Below are 23,899 nucleotides of genomic sequence, written 5' to 3' on the forward strand. Positions count from 1 at the left end.
AAGGGTCAGTAAATTAAGTTCAGTTGTCCATATTTTCTGCTAGCCTTTTTATTGTGTAACTTAGGATGCTTTGTGGGTTAACAGGTAGGTGGGATCTGTGCCAGAAGTAAGGAGTTTCATACTCAACAACACTCTTGAGGCCTCTGGTAGAAGCACCAAGCTGTTCATATCTAGAGGTTTTCTTGGCAATAACAGCAGGAAATCTGCTATTGTTTTAAAATGTGTGTTCAGTTTTTGCATGATAGCTCCCAGATTCTGCACTAAGGATACATTCTGTGGCACAATTTCAAACCATATAGCTATCTACACTTCTTTGGTCAATGTGAGCAGTTCTGATCCTGCTTATTGAACCTTGCTGATGTTATGAATAGATTGCCACGAACAATTCTGGATGTAAAACCAGGCAGATGGAAGGTTTATTTGGATACAAAGAAGTAAAAATTGAGGTTGGTGAGGTGTTTTTTTTAAAAATTTAAATTTAATAAAGCATAAAAGGTTGGATTTGTTTATCAGATCTCTATCTGAAAAAACAACAACAGTATTTTGCAGGTTTGGCCAAGTGGCTCCAGCATTTTGGCAAGAAATGAACTTGAGACAGAAATCAGCACTGCCTGCTTCAACGTACTGCAACATTTTCAGAGCCAATGAATGCTATTTTTCCTAAAGCTGCACATCACCACCTGGCCCATCTCAGACAGTTAACATAACTCAGTGTTTATAGATTACAAGTTTGGAGAATTAAAGCAATTATTCTTCATGTCACACACAAACACAAGAAAGGAAATTTTGCAGTTAATTTTCAAAGCTGCCTAGAATGGGGCCTGTATATACATATATTTAAAATACTTACATTTGATTTATAGGTTACTCATAAGCCTCTGTAAATAGGCTTTATCTTTCCCAATATAAAGTTTTTTTTTTTTTAAGTATTCCATTACCTCAGGAATTTCTCATCATGACCAATATTAAATCAAATCAGGTTGACAAGAACACACACAAAACACCACAATCTGTCCGCATTTATAGCTCACTGTCTTACACATGGTGACTAATGGAGGAAGGAAAATACACACTTCAATTCCATATTGTAGGTGCTGCATGATTTTTAATTGCATTTTTATTACTGTTTAGCGAAGTTTTTAATGTTTGATGTTTTATCGTGTTTTTAATATTCTGTTGGGAGCTGCCCAGAGTGGCTGGGGAAACCCAGCCAGATGGGCGGGGTATAAATAAATTTGTTGTTGTTGTTTTGTTGTTGTTTGGAGCACCACACTTTACTTTAAGAGGAATTCTACCCCTTCCCCATTCTTGAAAACAAATAATAATAAAAACATTCCAGAAATGGCATCTGGAAATGGCTCATCAACCAACGTATGGGGGGAAACGCATGTCATGATGTGCCCTTCAGTGTTCCCATGTGCATCATCCATGCCTTAGCAGACAGACGTGGAGTATGAGGTTACCCACAGCCTCGCTGGCCAAGAGCGAATGACGCGGACATTTCCAGCTTGCCTTCCCCGAGGGAGCAGAGCCTGTTAAATTGATTGAACAGTTTTTCCTACGTTGTCACCCTCATCTCTTGTGACACAGAGTCCGTCCGTCCCCCGTCCCCCCCGTAACAATACATGCCTCTAGTCATTGAAGGCAGCTGTCTATTTTTGTGACCGAGAACAATAGCAAGAACCCAGGAAAGGTCAAAACAACTAATTGGTTACAGAGACGTTTCTCCCGATGCAGAAGCCTGTGGTGATGGAAGGGGTGTACTTATGAAGTAATCATCTTGACATAGCTGGATTAGTTGCTGCAGGTATTGCTGTCATTTGCAACTCTGAAAACGGTAATTTCTCGTTCACTTTTAAAATGGATTAAACACAATCCTTTTTTTTAAAAACAGAATTTATTAGCATTTTCATAATATAACACAAACCCAACCCCACACCTACAAATACAAAAACAAAAACAAATACACATAATGTCAGGATTCTTCTTCTTATTTATATACCTTGCAAAAAAAAAAAAATTCTAGTTCTGAATCTTGACGTTTGACTTCCCCCGCCTATTCACCTTCGGTTTTAAATCAATATACTATTTCCTTAACAACTTATCTCTATAAAAAATTTAACTTTACTTAAAAAAAAGAAAAAAACACAATTATCTTAATCTTTGCATTATAACCTAAATCATAACCAAATATTCTTATAGCTAAACTTATTTCTTCTATCCTTTATCATGCTGCTTTTGACTTAAGATTCAATATCTCCTTACTTATTTAAAATAAACTTGTGATTAACAGACTTCACACTCCGATTTCGGATACCATGGCAGACCACTTGGATTATACATTTAATACTTCAACCCACTCCCCCTCTGTCCATTGTCTTTTTCTGTCTTTCACCAGAACCAAATCTCCAATTGTCTTCCTCTGAGTGTCCACAGATCCAGGCAACATCCACAACAAACCCCGCATCGAGCCTCAGGGTATTCATCACCTCCATTCTGGGTTCCTCCGTTTCTTTTTCTTCTTCTTCTTGTAGAAATCTTAATTCTATGTCCCTTGCCCCCGAGCTGCCACCTCGGAGTCTGGATATTGTAAATTTTCCCGTTCCAGGGCTGCCACCCCCAGAAATCGGTTCCTTTTCCTTTCGGAGTTGCCCAGCCATTTCAAACCATCCTTCAAGCGCCCCTCCCAGCTCTTTGCCGAGGTTTGATTCCATTGTGTAAAACTTTTGAAAAGCCTCCTCTGTGGAAAGTAAGTCCTTTTTATTTATAATTCCACTCAAAACTTGTAGTTTTCGATTAAGCAGTTCCAGCTTCAAGACAGTGAGCATTTCCTCATCCTTTAAACCAGAGTTCAATACCAGTGCGAGCACAAAGTCCAGCATTTTAGGAGGGAGGGTGAGTATCAAGTTTCAGTTCCTGTCTCTTCCTTCCTTTGTTTCAGTTTTTTCCCACGACAGTCCAAGTCGTCGCCATTTCTCCGAAGCCGGAGTATAAAGACCAAAACTTCAGATGGAGATATTTTTTCCCCAGTTAACCCCCGAAGGGAAATCTCAGCAGTCTCAGTTTTAAAATTCCAGATACTTTCTATCGATTGTTGTAGCAGCAGTCACTTAAAGAGTTAATTTCTTTCCTCTCCCGAAGGGAGGGAGGCGGGCTGCCTTTCTTCTTTCCCCCAGATCGTTCCAGGAATACAAAGAGTCAATCAATTACTCACAGCCTCTGGGTTCTTATCAGCTCGTTAAAGACAGGTAGAACTTAGACGCTCATCACAGGCTTTGTCGCCGCATTTACATCCCGGTTGGGGCATGTCCCCTATAGCCCGGCTCCGTCGTCCCTTCACCCCCACTCCCCCTTTACAGGGGGAGCGGGGGAAGGGTTCGGAGCCACAACGGGCACAGCCGGGGAGCCCAGGGTGCGGGACGCTCTTCCCGCACCCCAACCGGAGCCCCGCTATGCGGCTGCAGGGCTCCTAACCCCCGGGATGGACTGGGTGCTTCGCAGCCGAAGCAGCCCACGACCACCCGTAATGGCGTCAGCCGCCGGAATTAAACACAATCCTGTCGCACATCTCTCACGGAGAACATTAGAACCATCTCACTGTAAACAAACGGCTTTGTCTTATCTATTTTCAAATAATTTGCTTGTCTTCGTAGCCCAGCTTTCCTCCAAACCCCAGAGAAGCACATTTCCCTGTTGTAATTTACCCTTATAACAGACCAATATGGTGGTCATGGTCCCCGTTTTACTAGGCAGGAAAACTGAGGCTAAAGGATGTTGCCAGAGGATTCGTTTCTAGTGAAGCAAATGCACGGTAGTTTATTTATAAAAGATTTGCTGTGGAACATTCAAATGTCTTTCCTTAAGGCAGAATTTCTGCCCAAGTGACAATTGGTTGGATCCCCAAAGCAAGGAGTCTTTCACTCAAATTTGTGGATGCAAGAGTCTTAGAAGCTGTGGAGTCTTCCACAAGCAGAAGTAGGGGCATGGGAAATTTCCATCAAATCCCCCCCCCCTCCATACTACCTCCCATGCCATTTCTCCATGTCCCCAGCCTTCTGGAGGTTTTCAAGAGGCACAGAGTTGCTGAGACAAAATAGGGCCCCATTCCAGGAGCTGAACTCATGGAACGCTGATTCAATCCTTTTTCTTTTCCCCAGAGCTCAAGTCGCAATTCAAAATCCAGGGAAATGAAATGAGTCCGCTCTAAGCTTTAAGAATCACTATAGCAAGACATCTGAAAGCAGCCATGTTTAGGGAAGTTTTTAATTTCTGATGTTTTATTGCTTTATTATTATTATTATTGATATTCTGTCAGGTTACAAACTCTGCTAACCCGGAAACGCAACCAGAAGCACACATGTTTTTGTGGTCTGCGCATGGGTTTTTTCAGTTTGCACATGCGCAAACTGAATTTTTCGGGTTGCATACAGCGACCCGGAACCAATTAAGTACGTAACCCGAGGTACCACTGTAATTTAATTCACTGAAATTGTAAATGCTTGCATGCATTGCTATGTGTTTAAATTTGACTGTTTGGTAACTGAATTCTACAGAGTTCTCTAGTAGTTTTCATGTGATTGGCTAACGTTGGACACATGGAAGGTAACCAGTGATTTTATTTGTGTTTTAGAATCCACTGTGAACACTGCTAAGTTGAGTAGAGTGTCAGAGTGCTTCTTCTCTGCTTGAAAGAGAGAGCGCAAAGCTGCAGGAGAAGGAAAAAGTGGAAATCTCTCCTAGGAGCTGCAAGGCATGGCCTAATTGAGATACTGAAGGCTGAAAGTGCTGAGCTCTGGAAAGAGAGGAAAATAGCATTGTTTGGAAGTACAGTGGTACCTCGGGTTACATACGCTTCAGGTTACATACTCGGCTAACCCAGAAATAATGCTTCAGGTTAAGAACTTTGCTTCAGGATAAAAACAGAAATTGTGCTCTGGCGGCGCAGCGGCAGCGGGAGGCCCCATTAGCTAAAGTGGTGCTTCAGGTTAAGAACAGTTTCAGGTTAAGAAATGACCTTCGGAACGAATTAAGTACGTAACCAGAGGTACCACTGTAAGAAGAAGAGATTGTAAGCCCATGCTTGGACAAGCATGTAAATATCATGTTCTAATTCATAACTTTCTGCAAGTAAAGTTTTGGAATGTTAAAGTCTGGACATTGGTTTAATTCCCAAAGAAGAGTGTCAAGTCATATATTTGATTTAGCAGTTCGAAAGCATGCCAATGCAAGTAGATAAATAGGTACCGCTGCGGCAGGAAGGCGAACGGCGTTTCCGTGTGCTCTGGCTTCTGTCATGGTGTTCCGTTGTGCCAGAAGCAGTTTAGTCCTGCTAGCCACATAACCCAGAAAGCTGTCTGTGGACAAACGCCGGCTCCCTCGGCCTGAAAAATGAGATGAGCGCCGCAACCCCATAGTCTCCTTTGAGTGGACTTAACCGTCCTGGGGTCCTTTACCTTTTTTTTTTTTTTTACCTTTATGATTTGAGCTTCTTGGCTACATTTGCACTATCTTTATTTCAACAAGCTCCTGGTACCCACCTTGCCAAAGTAGTGCTCTGTGGAGACATTGTCATTCTCCAGTGTCGGTCTCCCGGAAAAGCAGCATTTCCAGTCTCGGTTATTTGCAACAACCTCAAGTGAGCATAAAGGTGAGCTCTGCTTTATTACCCAGTCACTCAGTTTTACCCTCATCGCTGGAGACAGATCGCTGGGACGTCTCCAGATTTCTAAAAAATGCATCAGTGCTGCTCTCTGCATGAACTAGGGGTGGGGGAAAGATGCTGGAGAGCTGAGAATCTGGCATCTTCCCAAGAGACCAATCACGCTGCCCCATAATGTGCTTACAACTCCTTCCCCCCATCCTCCAAACCCTTGTCTGGCACCAGACAGAATGAAGCGAGACAGCAGGCAAAGAGAGCTGTGCTTCAGTTTGCGGCAGCAGGGAACAAAACCCTCAAGGGCAGAGCACTCTGCAGACCCATCTATTCCTTTCTCATTTAAGCAAAAGGAAGATGCTCCTCCTGGGCTCAAAATCCTCTTGTAGCATCCTTCCTCCAAACATATTTGATGCTCTGCTGTTTCCGGGAGGAACTCACCCCACCACAGTTTCTTTAAAAGAATTGGGGGGAGGGACTACTAGGTCATCTGCCTCGGACTTGAGTAAGATTATGGACTTCAGATCCAAACTTCAAAAAAGTCACTTGCCCTGGTAAGCATGTCAGGTAAAATAAGCCCTAAAAACTTATTTGAAAGGAAAAGACAGAGAATACGCATTCGGAAGCTGGTTTGATGGCAACGCATGTATTGCATGTAACTCTCTTAAGGGTGGGGGGGCGGGGGGCGGGAGGAAGCCTAGTAACAGTCTCTTAACTGCAACAGCTCCACAGCCATCTGTGCAGAGTACCCTATGTTCATAAGCTTAGGTTATTTCTGCTGTTTGGCAAATGAAGGAATAGTTGCTCTCATAACAGATTCAAATTCAATCAACGCTGCATGCTTCCATCGACGCATCCAAATAACCCCAGGCATTTTGGGCACAGATCCAAGACCTTAATCTAGCACGAGGGGATGGTTTCTATCACCATCGAAAGCAAAGATTCAAAGTAGCACCAGCAAACACGGAATTAGAGGCGGACGAGAGGAGCCACTCTCTCATAAGGAATGGCAATGTGTTCTGCAGGCTTTTCAAACTGCATTTTCAGTTTTGGTGTGCGCTTTTATCGATACACAGATACCTGACTTGGGGTTCCTCCCTGCTTCTTAGCTTACTGCAGAACCTTGCAAGTCACAGAAAGCTCACTCTTTCATTCCTCCTGTTCACAGTTTATTGCCCACTAAAGAAAGGTGAAGATTGCCAAACAGATTTATTCTCCCCAAATGCAATTCTCCAAAATGTTTTCATTCATATGTGTGTGCGTGCGTGCATTAGAAGCAGTGTTTTTTTTCAGGGGGTATCCAAGGGTACAAAGCACTGGCACCTCTTTTGTTGTTAAAAAGTGTGGCATTTACTGTACTGCATGGTGAGTTCCAGCACCTTTTTTTCTAGGAAAAAAAAAGCACTGGTTGAAAGCCACCCAGAGTGGCTGGGGCAACCCAGTCAGATGGGTGGAGTACCAATATAAATATAATAATAATAACCAAATGAATAATTCTAAGAATATGGTACTCCTCAGCAATGGGGACTGGGATCCTGACAGCCCAAGTGTCATTTTACACGATGGTGTTTGCTGACGCTGCCAAGCCGACTCAAGCCTCGTCAATAAATACCCAGTGTTTATGCAACAAAGTGCTGCACAGTTTCCTATGGCATATGGTTATCTCAGGGCACATCCACATGGCAGCTTCCCACGCTGTTGGTTCAGTGCGCAAACAAGAGCATGGGAAGTGTCCTTGGAAGGCAGATGCTCTCCTCCAGGAGCGCCCTGGAACAAAAGCATCTCATCTACGAGATTTGGGGCTTGCTACTAATCCATAACGAAGCACCGAAATCCATACGTGTTTTCATGATTGATTAGCAGCTTTCAAACTGTTCTCCAAGAAACCCTGGGGTTTCTGACCAATGCTTAATTGGGAATTTCTCAATCATTAGCAGCAGATTAATTTCTCTAAAAGAGAGTTCAGCCACCACTACTTATCTTCGCCTTGTGCAGGGCCCATTGCATGTGGGACGGAGCGTTACAGTCCCAAGAGGTTGGAATTCATACATAGCATTTTCAACAGCAGCAGCAGCAGCAGCAACAGCAACAACAACAACAATTTATTATTTATACCCTGCCCTTCTGACTGGGTTTCCCCAGCCACTCTGGGCGGCTCCCAACAGAATATTAAAAGCACGATAAAACACCAGACATTAAAAACTTCCCAAAACGGGGCTCCCTTCAGATGTCTTCTAAAAGTCAGATAGTTGTTTATGTCCTTGACATCTGATGGGAGGGCGTTCTACAGGGTGGGCGCCACTACCGAGAAGGCCCCCTGCCTGGTTCCCTGTAACCTCACTTCTCAGAGAGGGAACTGCCAGAAGGCGCTCGGAGCTGGACCTCAGGCCAAACGATGGGGGTGGAGACGCTTCTTCAGGCATACAGGACCAAGGCTGTTTAGGGCTTTAAAGGTCAGCGCCAACAATTTGAATTGTGCTGGGAGCCAATGTAGGTCTTTAAGGACCGGTGTGATATGGTCTCGGCAGCCACTCCCAGCATAGCTGTCAAGTTTCGGATTTGAAAATAAGGGATCAGCAGTCTCAACTATCCCGGGGACAGTCACATGTAGTGGTGGGCGGAGCCAGAAGCAAAAGTGGGTGGAGCAGCAATGTAAACTCCAAGCGGGCTCGGAGCAGAGCATAGAGGAGGGCAGCCAGCAAAGAGGAGGGCAGCCATGTGCTCCGCGCAATGGAGCCCCATCGTCTTCTTGTCTGATCCCATCAAAACAGGACAGGAAGCAGCAGCTGCTCAAAGGCAGCTAGGCTCCACCCGCCAGCTAACCCTATTGGCCGGCTGAGGGGCTCGGCGGCAACGGATAGGGGCTGATGCAGGGGGAGGAATACACCCCCCTGTATGCACAGGAAACGGCTCCCACTTGCTTTGAGGGCTGAGGCTTTTCTCTCCAAGTAGGCGAGGTCTTCCCACCCAGTCCCTGGCCAGCAGGGGAGGAGCTGCTTCCATTAAAAACGGGAAATTTAAGGGAAATAAAAAATAAGAGAAACTGCTTAAAATAAGGGAGAATCCCGGGGAAAACGGGATACTTGACAGCACTGACTCCCAGTCACCAGTCTAACTGCCGCATTCTGGATTAGTTGTAGTTTCGAGTCACCTTCAAAAGTAGCCCCACATAGAACAGCGCATTGCAGTGGTCCAATGTATGGCAGAGGGAAAGGAAGTGCATCCATTCTTTCACCACCCATGGTTAGAGCGCTAGACTAGGAAGGGAGAGTAGGGTTCAAATCTCCACTCAGGAAGCTCACTGGGTGATCACCATCTCTTAGCCAAACCCACCTCACAGGGTTGTTGTGAGGATGAAATGGGGAGGAGGAGGAGGAGAAGGAGGAGGAGGAGGAGGAGGAGGAGGAGAAACATGCACACCACCTTGAGATCACTGGGAGATAAAGCTGGTATATAAACATTATTTAAATAGATAAATAAAAAATAAATGCTGAGCAAGGGTCTATGTTAATCCCAAAGGCAAGGTCCATGTTGTGCTCTGATCAAGACTGATCCATGCAGCACTGTGAGCCCAGCCAAGGCCAATCAGGCTGTTGATATGAAGCATTTGTATGGCATTTTGAAACTTTGTGGCGGCGAGGGAGGGGGGGGGGTAAATAAATAAATAAATCACATTACTCATTTATTATTAAAAAGTGATGCTGGGGCAGGGGGAATTATTCTATGATCAAGAGTTCACAGGATGGAAGGGGCCATTCTAGTAAGTTTTTGGTGGCGATCATAATTATTAATTCCAATATTAAGGTTTACCTCCCAGCTCTGTTGCAAAGATGAGAGAGGTAAAGATTATAAAAACAGAGAAAGTGCCTCATGAATGCTAAGCTATGTTTTCGGCACCCCCATTCTTAGAAGCATGCACTACAATGGTATCATTACGCTTAAAGATAAACTTAAGATATTTCATCTTGTTGGCCTTGTGTAGCCTGCATCTTAAGAATTTGAGATTGCCAAGGACCTATGTAGCAACTGTGTCTTTTATCAAGCATACCTGATTTGCAAACAAGTTTCCTTGTGCAGGGGGAACGAAGGCTCGATATTTTTTTTTTTCCTCAGTGAAAACCACTGTTACCAAAACAGCACACAGAGCAGCGGCTCTGAAATAAATACCAGCATTCTCTTTTAGTTGAATTAAAAATATCTGATGATATAGCATGCACCGCAGTCTCTGAGTGGCAAGAGATTTCAGTGGGTACGCCTCATGCCATGGGGTTTGCTTCCTTTGAACAAGGTTACTGGAGACCTATGGGGTTTCTGTGATACTGTTTTATTGATGAAAGCAGACCAAACAAAATATGGGGGGGGCATAGCATTGACACTCAAACAGATTCTGCTCCCACATAAGGGACACGGGTGGCGCTGTGGTCTAAACCACTGAGCCACTTGTGCTTGCCGATCAGAAGGTTGGCGGTTTGAATCCCCATGATGGGGTGAGCTCCCGTTGCTCTGTCCCAGCTCCTGCCAACCTAGCAGTTCAAAAGCACACCAGTGCAAGTAGATAAATAGGTTTTTCTGCAGCGGGAAGGGAAACTGTGTTTCTGTGCGCCCTGGTTTCCGTCACGGTGTCCCATTGTGCCAGAAGCTACTGTTAGGTCCATCATGAGACGCCCGCCAGCTTCCAACCATGGATACCAGCAGCCTTCAAGCAAGCAAACTTGCCTTATTATCGCTCCCTAGCAACCCACTGCCAGAGGATTGCCTTCTTCCATTCACCACTTTGTCTCCTGTCTCCTCCAAGTGGAAGAAACCTGGGCAGTGCTGAATGTCACATCCATTGCCAGGTGTGTCCTGCTGGAAACAGAAAAGGGCTTTCTCCTTGGCCTGCCTTTATATCCACTCAGTTGCCAAGTGCTTTTGTGACATCACAAGAAACCCACAGCCAATGGGAACAGCTGAGGAGGCATCATCTTCATTGCTTTGAGCCTCACAACGGAGGGTGGACCTATCAGTGACTGTGTGCTTGTTTATTTGGGATGCAGGTGTTGCTGTTGTCTAAACCATAAAGCCTCTTGGGCTTGCCGATTGGAAGGTCGGCAGTTCGAATCCCCATGATTGGGGGGAGCTCCAGTTGCTCTGTCCCAACCTAACAGTTTGAAAGAACGCCAGTGCAAGAAAACAGGTATCGCTGCAGCGGGAAGGTAAACGGCGTTTCCGTGAGCTCTGGTTTCAATCAGTGTTCTGTTGCGCCAGAAGCGGTTTAGTCCTGCTGACCACATGACCCAGAAAGCTGTCTGTGGACAAACGCCGGCTCCATTGGCCTGAAAGCGAGATGAGCCCATAGTCGCCTTTGACTGGACTTAACCATCCAGGGGTCCTTTACCTTTTGCCTTATCCACGTAAGGTTTCAAAAGTGCCTCAACACTGGGTTCTCACAGAGAGGCAGGCTTCTGTGTTCCCTTCACACAAGACTGCTAGTCTGTTGCCCTCTTTATTTCTTATGCAAGGCACCTTGAGAGGGGAGGATAAGCCTAGATTCCCAAATGGCACTGTCCTTTCAAGGAGAAACCATCCATTGAGACAAATCACCTTAATAAAAGCAGGTAGTTGACCGCTCTTGCCAGAGCTATCAAGTCAAGATAATCTCCACCACTACTCCTGGTTTCATCAATCCTCTCCTGATCAAACTTCTGTTTCACAATCAAGCATCATGGGGCTGTAAGGAACCCCTCAGGTGAAGAAATCCAGACTAATTTCCCAGTGTGAAAATACAGAAGATTTAAGTTTCAGATGCACATATTTCTAAAGTCAATCCATGCTAAGTGCCATCTACAGGCAGGCTTCTCATTCACAGCTGCGTACCCTCCAACATTAATCTGATGAAAATAGGGGTGCGGGTGGCGCTGTGGTCTAAACCACAGAGCCTAGGGCTTTCTGATCAGAAGGTCGGCGGTTCAAATCCCCGTGACAGAGTGAGCTCCCATTGCTCGGTCCCTGCTCCTGCCCACCTAGCAGTTCGAAAGCATGTCAAACTGCAAGTAGATAAATAGGTACCACTCCGGCGGGAAGGTAAATGGCATTTCCGTGCACTGCTCTGGTTCGCCAGAAGCGGCTTAGTCATGCTTGCAACATATGGCTTGCAACATATATAAAAACATAATAAAACATTAAACATTTAAAAAATTCCCTATTTAACATTAAAAAAATTCTTCTAAAGGGTGTACAGTTGCTTATATCCTTGGCTCGGGGGTTGCATAACTCCATATCCTCCAACCTTTCTCCCATGAAAATAGGGATGTCCTAAGGAAAAGTGGGACATTCCTGGATCAAATCAGAAACCAGGATGGTTACTGTACATCTGGGTCTGTCTCTGGAAAATAGGGACACTTGGAGGGTCTGCAGTCGGTTGCCATTGTGAGAAGAGGATGTTAGATTAGATGGGAATTTGGCCCAATCCAGCAGGTCACTTATGTTCCTAACTTATTTTAAAGCTCCTTTATTTCCCCTCTTTTTCTCTCTTTCATATCAAAATATACTACGTTGGGCTGATCTTGCATATGCGTTGAGCCACGTTCCAATTTGTCCAAACTTGGTTTCCTCAAAACAGCTATTGGTGGGTTATTAGGTAAAGGTAAAGGGACCCCTGACCATTAGGTCCAGTCGTGTCCGACTGTGGTGTTGTGGTGCTCATCTCGCGTTACTGGCCGAGGAGCCGGCGCACAGATTCCGGGTCATGTGGCCAGCATGATTAAGCCGCTTCTGGCGAACTAGAACAGCACACGGAAACACCGTTTACCTTCCTGCCGGAGCGGTACCTATTTATCTACTTGCACTTTTGACGTGCTTTCGAACTGCTAGGTGGGCAGGAGCTGGGACCGAGCAACATGAGCTCACCCCATTGCGGGGATTTGAACCGCCAACCTTCTGATCAGCAAGCCCTAGGCTCTGTGGTTTAACCCACAGCGCCACTGTGCTATATTTATTACTGTGCTATTAAATCCCAACAGAAAGGGGTTCACACAAACCTAGACCTCAGTGTGTGTATACTGCAAACTTTTACAAACTAGAAGATGTGAATGGATTTTTTGCAGCTCATTGAGAGATTGGGTGGAGGGGGCAGATGATGGCTCCATTTGTCTGAGAGAAATGCATCAATCTACTGTGTAACTTTGAAAGACTGCACTAGGAGATACACAATCTAATAACACCCTGAGCAGAAGATGAAATAACAATAACTGAAAAGGAAATAAAAGCAGAAGTGTCTCATGCTATAGGTGCCCATGGTGCAAGATGGCATAGGTGCAAGATGCTATAGGTGCAAGAGCTGGCATATTATTAAGGAGATCTATCATGTCCTTCGTGCCAGAAATGGCAGCACAGTTCTCATGACAATACACTCTTAGGACATACCGGTATGTGCATACTCTGTTCAGTACCAGAATAAAAATTTGGAACTGTATCTTAACACTGAATTAATGAAAATAGCATGTTTTTTAAAAAAATCCCTATGGCAATTTTGACAATTTTTTTTTATTCCAGTAAAATTGAGAGGGGGGTAGTACCCACTGATTATCATTTTATTATAATAATAATTTTATTATTTATATGGTGCCCATCTGAGTGGGTTGCCCCAGTCACTCTGGGCGGCTCTCAACGGAATATTAAAGACACGATAAAAGATCAAACCTTTAAAACTTCCCGAAACAGGGCTGCCATCAGATGTCTTCTGAAAGTCAGATAGTTGGTTTTTTCCTCGACATCTGGTGGGAGGGCGTTCCACAGGGCAGGCGCCACTACCGAGAAGACCCTCTGCCTGGTCTCTTGTAACTTCGCTGCTTGCAGGGAGGGAACTGCCAGAAGGCACTCGGAGCTGGACCTCAGTGTCTGGGCAGAACAGTGGGGGTGGAGACGCTCCTTCAAGCACAGCTGTCAACCTTTCCCTTTTTTGGCGGGAAATTCCCTTATTATAGCATTGGGAAACAGCAGGGAGGGTTGACAGCTATGCCTTCAAGTATACAGGGCAGCCTCTGGGCTTTAATATGAGCACTATTTACTGGGAAAGTGAATAAATATTTTGGAAATAAATATGCACAACAAAGTGGTTAAAGAAGATGGTTTGCAATTTTCAGGAAATAACTTGTGGGTTATTGGGAATCAGATGAAGTCCCTTCCTATGGCAGAGATCACAGCAAATGGGTGGCCACGTGAACTTCTAAATCTTGACGTTTATGGAAGCTGGTTTTAAAATCAAGGTCTTTGGCATCCTTCTCATTTTCCTCTCCACTTTTGAGCCTGCAAAGGAGATGCTGCTCTCTCGTGTGTTTTCAGCCCTTCTCCTCCCCCCCCCTCCACCGGCAACAAGCTTATTTCACATTCCTGCTACACCACAGCAATTGCTTCTTTATTACAGCACAGACATTGATGTCTCGCACGGTTCTAAGATCACAGCAGCAGACAAGCCCAAATACTTCAGTTACCTTTTCCCAAATGAAAAAGGGCATTATCCGAATTGGGGGGGAAGAGGGTTCCCGCTCATTCTCTCCGACTGGTATGAATTCAGATTGTTCAGAAACTCTTTCAGATGGCAACAATGTACAAAGAAGAGTGTCAGGCTGGTGGGAAATGCATCAGTTCGGCTTACCATGGCATTTCCTGTCTCGTGTTTGATATGAGTGATTTCCTTGTTTAGCTCTATATGACTGTCAGAGCTTTTAAAAATCTCAAATCTGAAACGCTAAATCTTTATTTTATATCTGCCCACCACTGGCTCTGAAAAGCATTGCCTTCTTTGTGTGGTTCTTTTATATTCTTTTGTCCGTTGTGATAGAAAGCCACACTCTGTGATCCCAAACATATTTGTGCGAGGGGAAGAGGGGAACCATTTAATGGAGTGTTCCATCTCTCCAAAATTGCTTGCATTCTTCCCTAGTTGCTGCTGCCCAGGAGGACTCCCCTGCCTGAGTGCCTGAGGGCCCCGTTCCTGCCACTCACCATCTGGCCCAGGGCGGGGCCTGGTAAGGCCTCAGAAGGACTGCTGCTGCCTCTGCTTTGCTGCTGGTTGCTGCTGCCCAGGAGGACCCCCCTGCCTGAGTGCCTGAGGGCCCCGTTCCTGCCACTCACCATCTGGCCCAGGGCGGGGCCTGGTAAGGCCTCAGAAGGACTGCTGCTGCCTCTGCTTTGCTGCTGGTTGCTGCTGCCCAGGAGGACTCCCCTGCCTGAGTGCCTGAGGGCCCCGTTCCTGCCACTCACCATCTGGCCCAGGGCGGGGCCTGGTAAGGCCTCAGAAGGACTGCTGCTGCCTCTGCTTTGCTGCTGGTTGCTGCTGCCCAGGAGGACCCCCCTGCCTGAGTGCCTGAGGGCCCCGTTCCTGCCACTCACCATCTGGCCCAGGGCGGGGCCTGGTAAGGCCTCAGAAGGACTGCTGCTGCCTCTGCTTTGCTGCTGGTTGCTGCTGCCCAGGAGGACTCCCCTGCCTGAGTGCCTGAGGGCCCCGTTCCTGCCACTCACCATCTGGCCCAGGGCGGGGCCTGGTAAGGCCTCAGAAGGACTGCTGCTGCCTCTGCTTTGCTGCTGGTTGCTGCTGCCCAGGAGGACCCCCCTGCCTGAGTGCCTGAGTGCTGCTGCTGTCCAGCTCTTTTTTAAATGTTTTTTTTCTTTTTTCTTTTTTTTTCTTAAATGTTTTAAAATGTTTCTATTATTATTATTATTATTTCTTTTCATCTTTTTAAGTTTTCTTGTTGTGGGGGTGGGATAGATGTTTAGTGGGGTTTTGAGTTTTGTATAATTTTGGTTACTTGTAATTTTTATAGTTTTTGGTTTGTATTGTTGTGTTTTGTTTTCTGTTTTTATATAGGTTTAATTTTGTTCTTAAGGGGTGGGGTCAGGGCTGCCTGGGAGGGGGTCCCGGCCAACAAAATGGCTGGGGCAGGTTCCACAGGGTGGGATGCACTGGGACAACCGATCTCAGTGATCACGGGCAGGAGGAGGAGTTACGCTAAGACCAGACCATGTCATTGCCGAGGAGGCAGGTTTAGTCGTTGTCTGAGGACTATTCCTGCCTCCGGGTCTGGTCCTGACCGGACGGATACTGGATTCAGCAAGGGATACCCACATGACCTGAAGATGCTGCTGTGCAATGCCAGGTCAATGTTGAATAAAACCACTGCCATCCACGACTTGATTGTGGATGGTGGACTTGACCTGGCATGTGTAACAGAGACTTGGTTGGATGAAGCGGATGGGCCTGTCCTTGCCGCTGCTTGTCCACCAGGTTTCTCTTACGCACAGCAACCCAGGCCATCTGGGCGGGGAGGGGGGGTTGCAGTGATTTTTAGGAAGTCATTAGTTTGCACCAGGCGTCCTATTGGGAAGACCCAGTTCTCTGAGTGCATGTTCTGGAAGTTGGGCAATAGGGGCAGTACAGGATTCCTTTTGGTGTACCGACCTCCCCGCTGCACCAAGGATTCCCTGCCCGAGCTGCTTCAGGTCGTGGCGGATGTTCTCCTGGAGTCACCTAGTTTGGTCGTCCTAGGGGATTTTAACATCCATGCCGACACGACCTTACAAGGGGCCGCTCGGGACTTCGTGGAAAGCATGGCCTCCATGGGGCTGTCCCTGAATAAGTCTGGTCCAACTCATAGCCGAGGACATGCCTTAGACCTGGTATTCACCTCTATGGATGTTGGTGATCTGACATTAAAAAAAAGTGAAACTAAAGAAGTGCCATGGTCAGATCACTTCCTGGTACAACTGGACTTCTCCGCAACCCTTCCCCTCTGCAGGGAGGTGGGACCAATTCGGATGGTCCGCCCCCGCCACTTAATGGATCCAAATGGTTTCCAGAGAGTGGTAGGGGATACTTTATCCCATGTTGATGGCCTTTCAGCCGATTCCCTGGTGGCCCGCTGGAATGTGGAGCTAACCAGGGCTATTGACTGTTTGGCTCCGAAGCGCCCTCTCCGGTTGCATGGAGCCCGGACAGCCCCGTGGTTTTCCCCGGAGCTGAGGGCGATGAAACAATCGTTGAGACGGCTAGAGCGCCGGTGGCAGAAAACCCATTCTGAATCCGACCGAACACAGGTTAGAGCTCAACGTCGAGCCTACCAAGTGGCGATAGCGACGGCGAAGAAGACTTTCTTCACCGCCTCTATTGCATCTGCGGAAAATAGCAGCAGGAGACTCTTTCAGGTGGTTCGGAATCTATCGGAGCCACCTTCGTCATCGGGGCCTGGTAGGGACCCCAAGATCTCCTGCAATGCGTTTGCAAAGTTTTTTGCAGATAAAATCGCTCAGATTCGGAAAGAGATAGACTCCACCGTGGGAGCAGGGCCAGGGCGGGAGAGTGCCAGAGTCCTGTCTAGTCCAGTTGCGTGGGATCAATTTCAGTCTGTTACCTCCGAGGATGTGGACAGGCTGCTTGGACGAGTGAAACCAACCACCTGTCTCCTTGATCCTTGCCCATCCTGGCTTATAAAAGCTAGCCGGGAGGGGCTGGGCGATGGGCTGCGCGGGGTGGTGAATGCTTCCCTCTGTGAGGGAGCCTTCCCAGCCCCGCTGAAAGAGGCGGTCATTAAACCGCTTCTTAAAAAAACATCTTTAGACCCGGCCAATATGGCCAACTATCGCCCAGTCTCAAATCTACCATTCTTGGGCAAGGTGATTGAGAGGGTGGTTGCTGAACAACTCCAGGCACGCCTGGAAGAAGCGGACCATTTGGATCCCTTCCAATCGGGATTCAGGCCTCACCATGGGACTGAAACCGCCTTGGTCGCGCTGGTCGATGATCTCCGGCGGGCTAGGGACAAAGGTGAGAGCTGTTTCCTAGTTCTGCTGGATCTCTCAGCGGCCTTTGACACCATCGACCATAACATCCTTCTAGACCGGCTAGAGGGGTTGGGAGCTGGAGGCACTGTTATACAGTGGTTCCGCTCCTTCCTCCTGGGTCGTGTTCAGAAAGTGGTGGTGGGGGATGAGTGTTCAGACCCCTGGGCTCTCACTTGTGGGGTGCCTCAGGGTTCTGTCCTCTCCCCCATGCTTTTTAATATCTATATGAAGCCGCTGGGAGAGATCATCAGGGGGTTTGGGCTGGGTGTTCATCAGTATGCGGATGATACCCAGCTCTACCTCTCTTTCAAATCAGAACCAGTGAAGGCCGTGAAGGTCCTGTGTGAGTGCCTGGAGGCGGTTGGAGGATGGATGGCGGCTAACAGATTGAGGTTGAATCCTGACAAGACAGAAGTACTGTTCTTGGGGGACAGGAGGAGGGCAGGTGTGGAGGATTCCCTGGTCCTGAATGGGGTAACTGTGCCCCTGAAGGACCAGGTGCGCAGCCTGGGAGTCATTTTGGACTCACAGCTGTCCATGGAAGCGCAGGTTAATTCTGTATCCAGGGCAGCTGTCTACCAGCTCCACCTGGTACGCAGGCTGAGACCCTACCTGCCCGCGGACTGTCTCACCAAAGTGGTGCATGCTCTGGTTATCTCCCGCTTGGACTACTGCAATGTGCTCTATGTGGGGCTGCCTTTGAAGGTGACCCGGAAACTGCAATTAATCCAAAACGCGGCAGCTAGACTGGTGACTGGGAGTGGCCGCCGAGACCACATAACACCGGTCCTGAGAGATCTGCATTGGCTCCCAGTACGTTTCCGAGCACAATTCAAAGTGTTGGTGCTGACCTTTAAAGCCCTAAACGGCCTCGGTCCTGTATACCTGAAGGAGCGTCTCCACCCCCATCATTCAGCCCGGACACTGAGATCCAGCGCCGAGGGCCTTCTGTCTGTTCCCTCACTGCGAGAAGCAAAACTACAGGGAACCAGGCAGAGGGCCTTCTCGGTAGTGGCGCCCGCCCTGTGGAACGCCCTCCCATCACAGGTCAGGGAAATAAACAACTACCTGACATTCAGAAAAAACCTGAAGGCAGCCCTTTTTAGGGAAGTTTTTAATGTTTGATATTGTTGTATTTGGTTTCTGTTGGAAGCCGCCCAGAGTGGCTGGGGAAATCCAGCCAGATGGGCGGGGTACAAATAATAAATATTATTATTATTATTATTAGTTGCCCTTGCCTTGGTCTCATCATTCTCTCTCGTCAACATTTAAATTGTAAGCTTCTTTTCACCTACGACCCCCTGTGAAATGCCATGTACATCTCTGGTATTAATATAAATTTTAAAATATACTAGTGACACTGTAAACCAGGGGACTGCTGGCCACGTCTGCCAAGTGGGTGGGGCTGCCTGCCTGTCAATCACCTGACGTGATGATGTCAGGTGACCCATTTTTGCCTCTGTGAGGTTCAAAACTTTGCACAGGGTTCCCTGCAACCCTGATTATTAGAGCCCTATGCAGTGCTTTGAAGCCGTGGCAATCAGCTGATCATTGGGGCTTCCAAGAATACTAATTTTCAAAAGGTTACAAGCTTAATACACATACATCTTAAATTACTCCACAATTTTCAACTAACATTTGATTTCCCCTCCACTCTTCCGTGGTTTCCCTGTAATTTCTAATATTGCTGCATATTATGACTCATTTTGTACCCTATCGTCCCCATATTATTACAAAAGACATAGTTCACTGCTGTTCATTATTCAAATCCTGTTGTTGTTGTTGTTGTTGTTCAGTCGTTCAGTCGTGTCCGACTCTTCGTGACCCCATGGACCAGAGCACGCCAGGCACACCTATCTTTCACTGCCTCCCACAGTTTGGCCAAACTCATGTTAGTAGCTTCGAGAACACTGTCCAGCCATCTCTCCCTCTGTCGTCCCCTTCTCCTTGTGCCCTCCATCTTTCCCAACATCAGGGTCTTTTCTAGGGAGTCTTCTCTTCTCATGAGACGGCCAAAGTACTGGAGTCTCAACTTCAGGATCTGTCCTTCCAGTGAGCACTCAAGGCTGATTTCCTTCAGAATGGATAGGTTTGATCTTCTTGCAGTCCATGGGACTCTCAAGAGTCTCCTCCAGCACCATAATTCAAAAGCATCAATTCTTCGACAATCAGCCTTCTTGATGGTCCAGCTCTCACTTCCATACATTACTACTGGGAAAACCATAGCTTTAACTATACGGACCTTTGTCGGCAAGGTTGTGTTTTAATCCTACTTGTGTTTTAATATGTTTACGATCACTTTTTAAGTACTTTATAAAAGGTTTCCAATCTTCTTCAAGCACTACAAATCTTCAAGACTTACAAAGGACCACAAACAGCCTGCAAACCCCCTTTTTTGGCTTAGCCATTACAGTGGTACCTCAGGTTACATACGCTTCAGGTTAAGAACTCCGCTAACCCAAAAATAACGCTTCAGGTTAAGAACTTTGCTTCAGGATAAGAACAGAAATTGTGCTCTGGCGGCGCAGCGGCAGCGGGAGGCCCCATTAGCTAAAGTGGTGCTTCAGGTTAAGAACGGACCTCTGGAACGAATTAAGTTCTTAACCCGAGGTATCACTGTACTTGACCCAATCCACACCTGATATAGGGCAAGTGGATGTTGGCTTGACCAAATAAGGAGGCCAGTCATGCCTTAATTGGGCCTGCTCTAAATCAAGATTGAATACAATCCTTAATATTTTATAGAATTTAATAGCAAAAAATATCCCTTGCTGTAATGTTTGTTATAATAATCTTAAGAGGAGCTTCTGATAAAAACTATAATTGATGGGCAGGTTCAAGAAGAAGGTTACAGATAGCCTTTAAAGCAGGCTTCCTCAACCACGGCCCTCCAGATGTTTTTGGCCTACAACTCCCATGATCCCTAGCTAGCAGGACCAGTGGTCAGGGATGATGGGAATTGTAGTCTCAAAACATCTGGAGGGCCGAGGTTGAGGAAGCCTGCTCTAAACCAGTGTTTCCCAAACTTGGGTCTCCAGCTGTTTTTTGGACTACAACTCCCATCATCCCTAGCTAGCAAGACCAGTGGTCAGGAATGATGGGAATTGCAAGACTGAACCTAGCAGCAAACTAGCAGACAGCGGAGATCATTTTTAGGCACTGGTGTAAAACGTTCTCAGTGGTCAGCCCAAATGTGCCAGCTATAGTTGCAAAAAGCTTTTTAAAAGCAGCTCCATGGGTGATGGATAGGGATGGAACAATCCAGCAATCCTAGTTTCTCATTTCTCCAATCTTATATCCAGTTCACCCCATTTCTGCACCAATTTGCAATTTTTAAATAGCAGTATCTATCCAAAACCTCATAAGCATTTTCATGCACCTTTCATTCATACATTTTTTGTACACATTGTTGCCCAATATACACATTTTTGCAAGCCGTTTCCATGTGATATAATTAATTTTCTACACACTGCTTTCACTGCCACATTTGTGTACATACTTTCCCCAGACATACATTTTTTGTCCCTATTTTGCTGGGCAAACTACAATGCAAAATGCAGAGAAGTGCAAATTTCAAAGGATTGATGCATTTTAGTTTATGTGTAGGAAGCTGGAATTAAGAAGTGAGGATATTCATGTGAATGCTAACCAATTTATGCCCTATTCCTTAGGATGTCATTGGAGATGGAATAACTGTGACCGGACTATATCTCTCCAAGGGGGGGGGGGGTGCAGCTGGTGTACATGCCAGAACCGATGAAAGGCAATATGAGCCATGAATGCCACCTGTGCACTTATCAGCAATCAGGGATTTAAAATCACGCCCAAGCTGATCCTTAGAATGGAACACAATCCCATTCAAACAGGTTGAATATCCTTTCCCTCAGCTGCCAAGTAAATGACCAACAGCACATCAGTCTTGTCTGTATTAATCTATACACTAACCCATATACAGCCCATTACTGACTCCATCTACCTGTTATTTATTTACAGTTAAACCGGGTTCCAATGAAAAGAAGAAGCAGAGTTGGGTGTCTTCCACATATTGATAGTGCCCAACTCCAGATGACCATTCCTATAATGCAATATAATAATAATAATAATAATAATAATAATAATAATAATAATAATAATAATAAATTTATTCCCCAGCCACTCTGGGCAGCTCCCAACAGAATATTAAAAACAAACATTTTAAATTCCCCTAAGCAGGGCTTCCTTCAGATGTCTTCTAAAAGTCAGGTGGCTGTTTATTTCCTTGACATCTGATGGGAGGGTGTTCCACAGGGCGGGCGCCACTACCAAGAAGGCCCTCTGCCTGGTTCCCTGTAACCTCACTTCTCACAGTGAGGGAATCGTCAGAAGGCCCTCGGAGCTGGACCTCAGTGTCCGGGCTGAACGATGGGGGTCCCTTCAACAAGTTTTGTAGTATGTCCAAACCTGGACAAACTATGGTCTGCTGAAACAAGCCTACTTCAAACCATGGTTTAGGAAGTTCACTTGTTTCCGTACACCATAGTAAAGATAAACCACAGTTTGTCCAGGTCTGGACAGAACATTAAACTGCAATAAACAGGAAAACAAAGCTAACGTTTCCAATCTCCTTGTATAACCCAAATAACTTGAACCTTCTGTTTGCTTCTTTCACACAGAGAAGCTTCCAGAACCCTCTTGCATTAAGTAGAATGGGAAATATCTCTACACATTAGATCGATACTTTCTGCACTAAGAAATGCAAACTGACAGGAAGTTCTCCCAAACAGCCAACATGATGTATAACATGAACCCAACAGATGCCTCACAAAGATAAGAATCCCCCACCATTTACTGTATGTTCTGGCGTATAAGATAATTTTTTAATCCAGGAAAATCTTCTCAAAAGTTGGGGGTCGTCTTATACGCCGGGTGGAGAATCTGCGGTTGAGTATATCTCAAACTCTATATTTTAACTGGAAAAGTTGGGGGTCGTCTTATACGCCCAGTCGTCTTATACGCCGGAAAATACTGTACTCTGTGAAGCTTGTTTCAGTCAGTCACTACCCACAGGATGAGAAATGCACCTTATTGCCCTACTCCTGGCCTCCATGCGGCCACCTGAACGGTCGGTAGAAAGCCTGAGCACAATCCTCATTTTGATGGGTTCCAGAGGGCCTACACACATGCAAACGGCACATCCATATGCTCTGCACAAGGGGCTGCTGAACACACCTGCGCCACAGTTCCCCATGCTCTCAGCCTGATCACTCCATGTTCCTGTTCTGCAGCAAAGGGAATGAATAGGCTAGGAGCCAGCAGCATGCCACCACCTGCGTCATCCAAGTGGCAAAGGGGCTTATCTCACCTCACCAAAGCGCCAACGGAAGGACGGACAGAGACAACCCCTTCCCCTCAAGTGTTCTCACGGGAGCATCGGAAAACACCTTTCTGTTACTTGCAGTGGAGGCCATACCTTTGACGCCGGTTGTCATTTCGGCAGCGAGCTTTAGATTAACAGTGATGGTGGTGGTGGGAAAACGCTCCAACTTGGCTCGCTGGGGCGACCCCCAAACCTGAAATGTAACAAAGAAACAGAAAGACGTGGTGAAAAAAAAACGATGCTTCTTTAAAAAAACCACAAACTTCATTTATTTATTTAAATTAATACAAAGAAAAAAGAAGGTAAAAGCCATATAATCACTAAATCGCAACATAGATTTACCAAACCTATTCCCCCTTATCCCACCCTCCCCACTCCCCCTCATCCATGTGTGATCTCATTAACTCTATATCTAACTTTCTCACCTTTTTGCTGTGTTACACATTACAATATTCAAAACAAAATAAAATAAAAAATAAATTCCTTCCAGTAGCGCCTTATAGACCAACTAAGTTTGTTCTTGGTATGTGCTTTCGTGTGCATGCACACTTCTTCAGATATTAGGTTTGTCCCCATCCCTCCCTTAACCTCCACTTCACACCCATTAAGTAAAACAAAAGGTGAGTACATATCTGAAGAAGTGTGCATGCACACGAAAGCTCATACCAAGAACAAACTTAGTTGGTCTCTAAGGTGCTACTGGAATTTGATTATGGCGTACAGCTGATGAGAACCCCCAATTAACAATCTCAACTTTGGGGTTTTCATCAGCTGGACGCCATAATCATCACAATTATAACAAACAAAGGCTTGAGATATCTCGCTTTGCATGTCATGAGTCTATCTCATATATTAAACACCAGTAGCTAATGAAAACAATTTCTTACATAAATGGACTTTTCCACAATACTCTAATTTTTCGAGTTTCACCTGTATATTCTATTAATCTTTCTTCCACTTGTTTATAGAAATTTGTATTGTTCCCATTGGGTGCCTAGATTCCTACCGCTATAACTTGTTGTTTCCCTTTTGATATTTTAACTCCTATAAATAAAAAGTTTAAAAAAGTCATA

General features: G+C 45.9%; 1 protein-coding gene across 1 annotated transcript in view; it reads right to left on the minus strand.

Moving 5' to 3' along the window:
• Positions 1–23,019, minus strand: part of MARCHF3 (membrane associated ring-CH-type finger 3) — a 158,100-nt gene extending 135,081 nt beyond the window's left edge. Inside the window, exon 1 of the mRNA XM_033164593.1 lies at positions 22,920–23,019. The gene's annotated coding sequence lies outside the window, so the exon portion shown is untranslated. The remainder of the gene's footprint in view (positions 1–22,919) is intronic.
• Positions 23,020–23,899: the final 880 nt, after the last annotated feature.

Source organism: Lacerta agilis, chromosome 11 (assembly GCF_009819535.1).
Source record: "Lacerta agilis isolate rLacAgi1 chromosome 11, rLacAgi1.pri, whole genome shotgun sequence".
Taxonomy (NCBI): domain Eukaryota; kingdom Metazoa; phylum Chordata; class Lepidosauria; order Squamata; family Lacertidae; genus Lacerta; species Lacerta agilis.